Raw genomic sequence first — 6757 nt, 5'->3', positions numbered from 1 at the left:
TTAATTTTAATTTAAATTGAATTGATATGTTAATACTAAATTATTTAATATTGTAAAATGTCTCAAATTTGCTTAAATGTTGAAATAATATTTTGCATCGATTGTGTCGTAACAGAATATTAAAATATATTTCACAAGATTATCTTGCTTATTTAATATATCTACTAGACAACGTAAAAATATATGATTTGCATTTGTGGCTCACATTTAATTTCTATTTGTCCACATTGTTCTACACTTTATTTCTTAATCTCTCTCAATTCAACTACAAACACACAATGAAAGAGTGTGTGTGTGTGCGTGTGTGTGTGTGTGTGTGTTGGTAGTATGATTAGCGTTATTAACAAGTTAGTAATCATGTTTTTTTCCCTCATCCATCTAAAGCTTTTATCTGACCCTAAATTTAAAATATTAATAAACACCATTGATATACCATCAAAGCACTTTTGCATCTTTATACATGTAAAATGAATATTAAATAGAGAACATTATGAAGTGGAATTGCTCTTTCATCTCTAAATAGAGAAAATGTTTGTGTATTCTTAACCTTTATACAGCACTCTCTTGAGAAGAGAAAGCAATTTAAAGCATATATTATACATAAGAATTATTATTATTTTTAAAGTTTTAATGTTTTATCTGACTCATTTTATTTATTTTATTTTATTTTATTTTATTTTATTTTATTTTATTTTATCACGATGTGCACTCTTTAATCCTCATCACCTATTTCACCAATTCCCCCCACCCACCTCCCCTCTGGTAACCCACAGTTTGTTCTCTATAGTTAAGAATCTGTTTCTTGGTTTGCCTATCTCTCTTTTTCTTTGCTTGTTTTGTTTCTTAAATTCCACATATGAGTGAGGTCATATGGCATTTGTCTTTCCTGACTGACTAACTCACTCAGGAATATACTCTCTAGCTCCACCCCTGTTGTTGCACTTGGCAAGATTTCATTGTTTTATGGCTGAATAATATTCCATTGTATGTATGTATATGTGTGTGTGTATATATATATATATACACACACACACATACACCACTTCTTCTGTATTGATTCATCTATTGATGGACACCTGAGCTCCTTCCTCCATAGTTTGGCTATTGTAAATAGTGCTGCTATAAACAAAGGGGTACATGTATCCCTTTGAATTAGCCTGTTTGTATTTTTTGGGTAAATACCCAATAGTGCAATTCCTGGATCCTAGGGTAGTTGTATTTTTAATTTTTTGAAGAACTTCCATACTATTTTCCAGAGTGGCTGCAACAATTTGGATTCCCACCAACAGTGCAAGAGCATTCCCCTTTCTCAACATCCTCACCAACATTAGTTACTTCTTGTGTTTTTTCATTTTAGCCATCCTGACAGGTATGAGGTGATACCTCATTGTAGTTTTGATTTGCATTTCCCTGATGATGAGGGATGATGAGCATCTTTTAATGTCTCTATTTGCCCTGTATTTGTATGTCCTCTTTGGAGAAATGTCTGTTCATAGCTTCTGTTCATTTTTAATTGGATTATTTATTTTTTTAGGTGCTGATTTGTATAAGTTCTTTATATATTTTGAGTACTAACCCTTTATGAATGTCATTTGCAAATATCTTCTCCCATTCACTAGATTGCCTTTTAGTTTAGCTGATTATTTCCATCAGTGTGCAGAAACTTTTTATTTTGATGGAGTTTTAATAGTTTTATTTTTGCTTTAATTTCCCTTGCCTGAGGCGACATATCTAGAAAAATGTTGCTATGGCTGATGATAGATTATTGCCTATGTTCTCTTCAAGGATTTTTATGGTTTCAGGTCTCACATTCAGGTCTTTAATCCATTTTGAGTTTATTTTTGTGTATGGTGAAAGAAAGTGGTCCAATTTCATTATTTTGCATATGGCTGCCCAGTTGTCCTAACATCATTTGTTGAAGAGACTGTCTTTTTCCCATCGTATATTCGTTCTTACTTTATCAAAGATTGACCATATAATTGTGGGCTTATCTATGTGTTTTCGGTTACATTCCATTGATCTATGTCTATTTTTATGCCAGTACCATAGTGTTTTAATTACTACCACTTTGTAATATAATTTAAAATCTGGAATTATGATGCTCAGTTTTGTTTTTCTCTTTCAAGACTGCTTTGGCTATATTCAAGGTCTTTGTGGTTCCATTCTAAGAGGGAGGTTTATAGCAACACAGGCCTTCCTCCAGAAGCAAGAAAAATCTCAAATTAACAACCTAACCTACACCTACAGGAGCTGGAAAACAAAGAACAAACAAAACCCAAACCCAGCAAAAGGAAGGAAATAATAAAGATTAAAGCAGAAGTAAGTGATATAGAAACTAAAACAATAGAACAGATTAATGAAACCAGGAGCTGATTCTTCAAAAAGATCAACAAAATTGAAAAACCTCTAGCGAGACTCAAAAAAAGAGAGACGACCCAAATTACTACTGAAAGAGGAGAAATAATGACAAATGTCACAGAAATACAAACGATTATAACAGAATATTACAAAATCCTATTTACCACCAAATTGGACAACTTAGAAGAAATGTATAAATTTTTAGAAACACAGAAACTACCAAAACTGAAGCTGGAAGAAATAGAAAATTTGAACAGACCAGTCACCAGCAATGAAATGGAATTAGTAATAAAAAAAAAAANTCCATTTTTGAAAATAAAAATTCAGTTATATTCATTGTAGTAAAATTCATAAATAGCTTTCTTAGTACTTTGGTGCTAATTTCAGTAAGAATAATTGTCTCATTTATTTTTGGGTAAAGTCTTAAACATTTACTTGCCATATTGAAGTGTCAACCTATTTGTTTGGTTTTTTTTTAAGATTTTATTTATTTATTTATTTATTTGACACAGAGATAGCCAGTGAGAAAGACAGCCAGTAAGAAAGAGAGCCAGTGAGAGAGAGACAAGCAGGGGGAGTGGGAGAGGAAGAAGCAGGCTCCCAGAAGAGGAGCCTGATGTGGGGCTCAATCCCAGAACACCGGGATCACGCCCTGAGCTGAAGGCAGACGCTTAACAACTGAGCCACCCAGGCGCCCCTGAAATGTCAACCTATTTGTAATTAATTTTTGTGATCACTGTGAAGTAGAGATCTAAATTTATTTTCTTCCTAAATAAAAGCTGATAGTCCCAGTACCACATTATGCTAGTCTGTCCTTTCAACACTAATCCAAAATATTATCTCTGTTCTACATCAAACTAGCATATAAATAACTCTGTTTTCACAAATTGCTTTGTATTCTCTTGCTCTGTTTTTCTATCTTTGAGCCTGTGCAACATCCTCTTAATTATAGAATTTAAGATGAGATATTTGCAGCATGCTTGTATCATTATGAGAATCATTCAAAAAAATGAAAAGTTAAAGATTCAGGAGTGTGGGAGAGTACTTCAAGAGCAATGCCTTTGAATAGAGGCAGCCCCCGTTTCAATAGAATGACACGCTGAATATGTGGGTACAGTTACAGGTTGCTTGGTAGATTTGGTGGTGAAATATGCTAGATTGTATTTTCTTAGTAAAGTTAAAAGGAAGATCGCCAGACATTAGGATGATCAAAGAGGCATGAATATTTGAGAAGACATAAAAAGATACGATATAATAGTGTAGACAGTGGGACAGGGTGGGCTTAGGGCAATGCAATAGGCCTGTTGATTTCTCAAAGCTCATTTAAAAGTAGTCATCATGACTTTGGAGGGTTATTAGTCACCATAGTTATAAGTTTTCTCTAGCCACTGTCAGATGCTCAGTTGTAGCATAGTGTAGGTGGGAGAATTGGATTTAACCAGGGATGTGGTGGTAGAGATGGTAGAAAAGAGAGAAAGCCAGGAGTTGGAAACAGGAAGAAAGAGTGACCTGAGAGGGCAGCTTTTGGTATACAAATGTTACAAAACAGACTGTAAAGGCAGATAAATTTAAGAATATGATAAACACATGCTAACCCATAGACATGCAGCATATGCACAAAATAATTAGAAACTCCAAAAAATAAAATCCAACATAAAACCAAAAAGCAAAAATTCTAGTTAAGAAAACCATGTTCTACATACGGAGTAAACTAAGGTTTGTTTCATCACTGTAAACAATCAATGGAATTCTACAAATGGGAGTTGCAGTGATCTTTATGGTAAGAGTATACCCCATATAGTATTCCAGTGTTATGATACTAGGATAATAACACAACATCTGGCTTTGCAATAAATAATACCTTATGGTTTTACTCATATACTGTTGTTATGAGTTTTCAACTTTAAGAATCAGGAAGAAACATAGAAAACTTCACCGTGATTACCTATTTAAATACACATACTACATTTATATAAAAGTGATCATTGAGTAAGATTCCAGGCAGGAGGGAGGATAAAAGGGTTGAGTCAAGATACAGAATGCCCAGCCTTCATCAATAAATAGAAACATATTATTTAGTGTTAAAAAAGTAACCATTAGTGTAAGCGGATATTGTCTAGCAATATGCTGGAACTGCTCTGTCCTGAAGTGCTAGGGTTAATTATTAAATTTTCAGGAATTTTTCAGCTCAGTTCTCCAGTAGTTTGAAATTAGCAAGTTAGCAAATGCTACAAACTGGGGTCTGTCTTCACTTCAGTGAATCCATTGTTAAAATGTTACATCTCTGATATAACTATGGAACAATTGTAAAGTGGAGGGAAGTAACTTAGATTGAAGTAAATTAAATCTGCCACTTTGAACTCTTATGAAGGAGTAATCTGACAGTTTTGAAATGGATAAATCAAGAAGTACAACCTTAAGCTGTTAGAAAACAGGAAAAGAAAGAAAAACAGAAATGTTTCAAAGAAAGTGATTAAGGATTTACAATCAGGATTAGGAAAATTGGAGTGAGAGATTAATATTCTGTTAGGACATTTTCTTTCCTAGAACCTGTTCCTGGAAGTGCTGCTAGTTGTAGCAAGTGTTACGGCTTCAAGGTTACTTTGTGGGTTTGGGGTGCTGGCTGAGCAGACCCTCAGGGCTGGTGGTCCCATCTGGATTGGGTGTTCCTACTGGTGATGAGCAGGTGAATGGGCTGGAGAGGGAGGTCATGATGGTTGCATGGAGGGGACTGGACCCATAAAATATGCTAGCCCCAAAAGCAGTTTCAGGCACCAAGGAAGACCCTAATTTAGTCCCATCTATTACCAACAAGTGAATAGTAGGGTGCATCTGTGACAAGGATAATAGTATTTTCATCTGGTCCTGGCTGCACAAAAGTGAGACCCAGCCATGCTCTAGCTGTGGAACCCATTACAAGCTGGTGCCCCACCAGTTGGCCGACTAAGTCTTTGCACTAACTTACTCAAAATGTGCTGTAAAGTTTATTCTTTTCTGCTTATCATTGGATTGTCTCCTTCTAAAAAAAAAAAAAAAAAACGCAAAACAAAAAAAGGCATTTTCTGTTCTGTATGCTTATTAACACCACACTGCAATTTCTTTAATAAGTTTAAATATATTTACTGTATAATAAAATTATAGATTTATAAATTTAATTTAAAGCCATTTTCCTAGATCTATGAAGGATTCCATGCATCTGGTACTTTCTCATTATTACTGCCAGTAATAATTTAGACATCAGAATTGAGAAATGCACATAAATATGAAATATAATTGCAAATGGTGTCTACCTTCACAGTTACCTAAATCATTTCAGTGGGTTAAGTGCTTTTAGTTCACTCGATAGCCACTTATCAGGCATAAGCATGATGTTCCCGACATCGCCTGGGGAACTCTCATCTTCTCTCCTCCCTGTGGAAGTTCCCATTTATCTTCCTGTATGCAGAAGGTAAGCTGTTGTTTAACAACTGCGGTCTTGACACTAGCAGAACAAAACACAGGCAATGAAGAAATCACAACCTTTCTACAGATAGGTTTCTGATCTTGAACTCCTAGCTAAAATTTAGTTTAGAATGGTATGAAAACTTTACTGTATCTCCCTTGTGTTCAATCTGGATAATTGTTTTTCACTGCTTCCTTCACAAATTATCTGTCCTCTTACCCTTATTTATAGTTTTATTAATATGAGATTATAGAACCTGTTTCTTACAGGGCTCTTCACAGGAAGAAATGCATTTGCATGTTTTTCTCAGTTTCAGGTTAATTCCTATGCAAGTTTCAGTATGAACTAGAGTACATAGCAGAGTTTTAGAGAGAGACTCTTGCTGGGGAATCAAAAAATTTGGTTCAGATATGAGTCTTGATGTGTCAAAATCATATGAAAAGCAGAAAACATATTTTTGTTGTATATTTTACAGTTATAAAAATTATAATGTGTAATTTTGCTTATAAACATATGTGACTTGGAAGAAATGTTAGTAGTTGAAGAAAGAATATAGGGATTTTTTTAATTATTTATTTATTTATTTATTTGAGAGAGAGAGAGAGAGAGAAAGAGCACAGAGGGAGAGGGAGAGAGAATCCTCAAGCAGATTCCCCACTGACCAGGGAGCCCAACATGGGGCTTTATCCCAGGATCCTGAGATGATGACCTGAGTTGAAATCAAGAGTTGGATGCTTACCCGACCAAGCTTCCCAGGCGCCTCTGTAGGGACTATTTTTAAGTAGGCTTAAAGCTTTACCTTTTGGGGAAGAAAACCTTTATATTTAAAACAACTTAAAAATTTGAAAATTACCTGTGTGTTTCCCTAAAAAGAAACATTAAGTATCATAACTGACTTTTCAAATCTGTGTCCTAAGAAAATAATTCTGAATCTGTGTTCACAGTAAACAGAAACCT

At 34.5% G+C, this 6757-nt stretch overlaps 1 pseudogene; it reads left to right on the top strand.

The window, feature by feature from the left end:
- Positions 1-5305, top strand: part of LOC117804210 — a 9776-nt pseudogene extending 4471 nt beyond the window's left edge.
- Positions 5306-6757: the final 1452 nt, after the last annotated feature.

Source organism: Ailuropoda melanoleuca, chromosome 10, assembly GCF_002007445.2.
Source record: "Ailuropoda melanoleuca isolate Jingjing chromosome 10, ASM200744v2, whole genome shotgun sequence".
Lineage (NCBI taxonomy): Eukaryota > Metazoa > Chordata > Mammalia > Carnivora > Ursidae > Ailuropoda > Ailuropoda melanoleuca.
The sequence above is the reverse complement of the archived record's forward strand: the minus strand, read 5'-3'. Positions and strand labels throughout refer to the sequence as shown.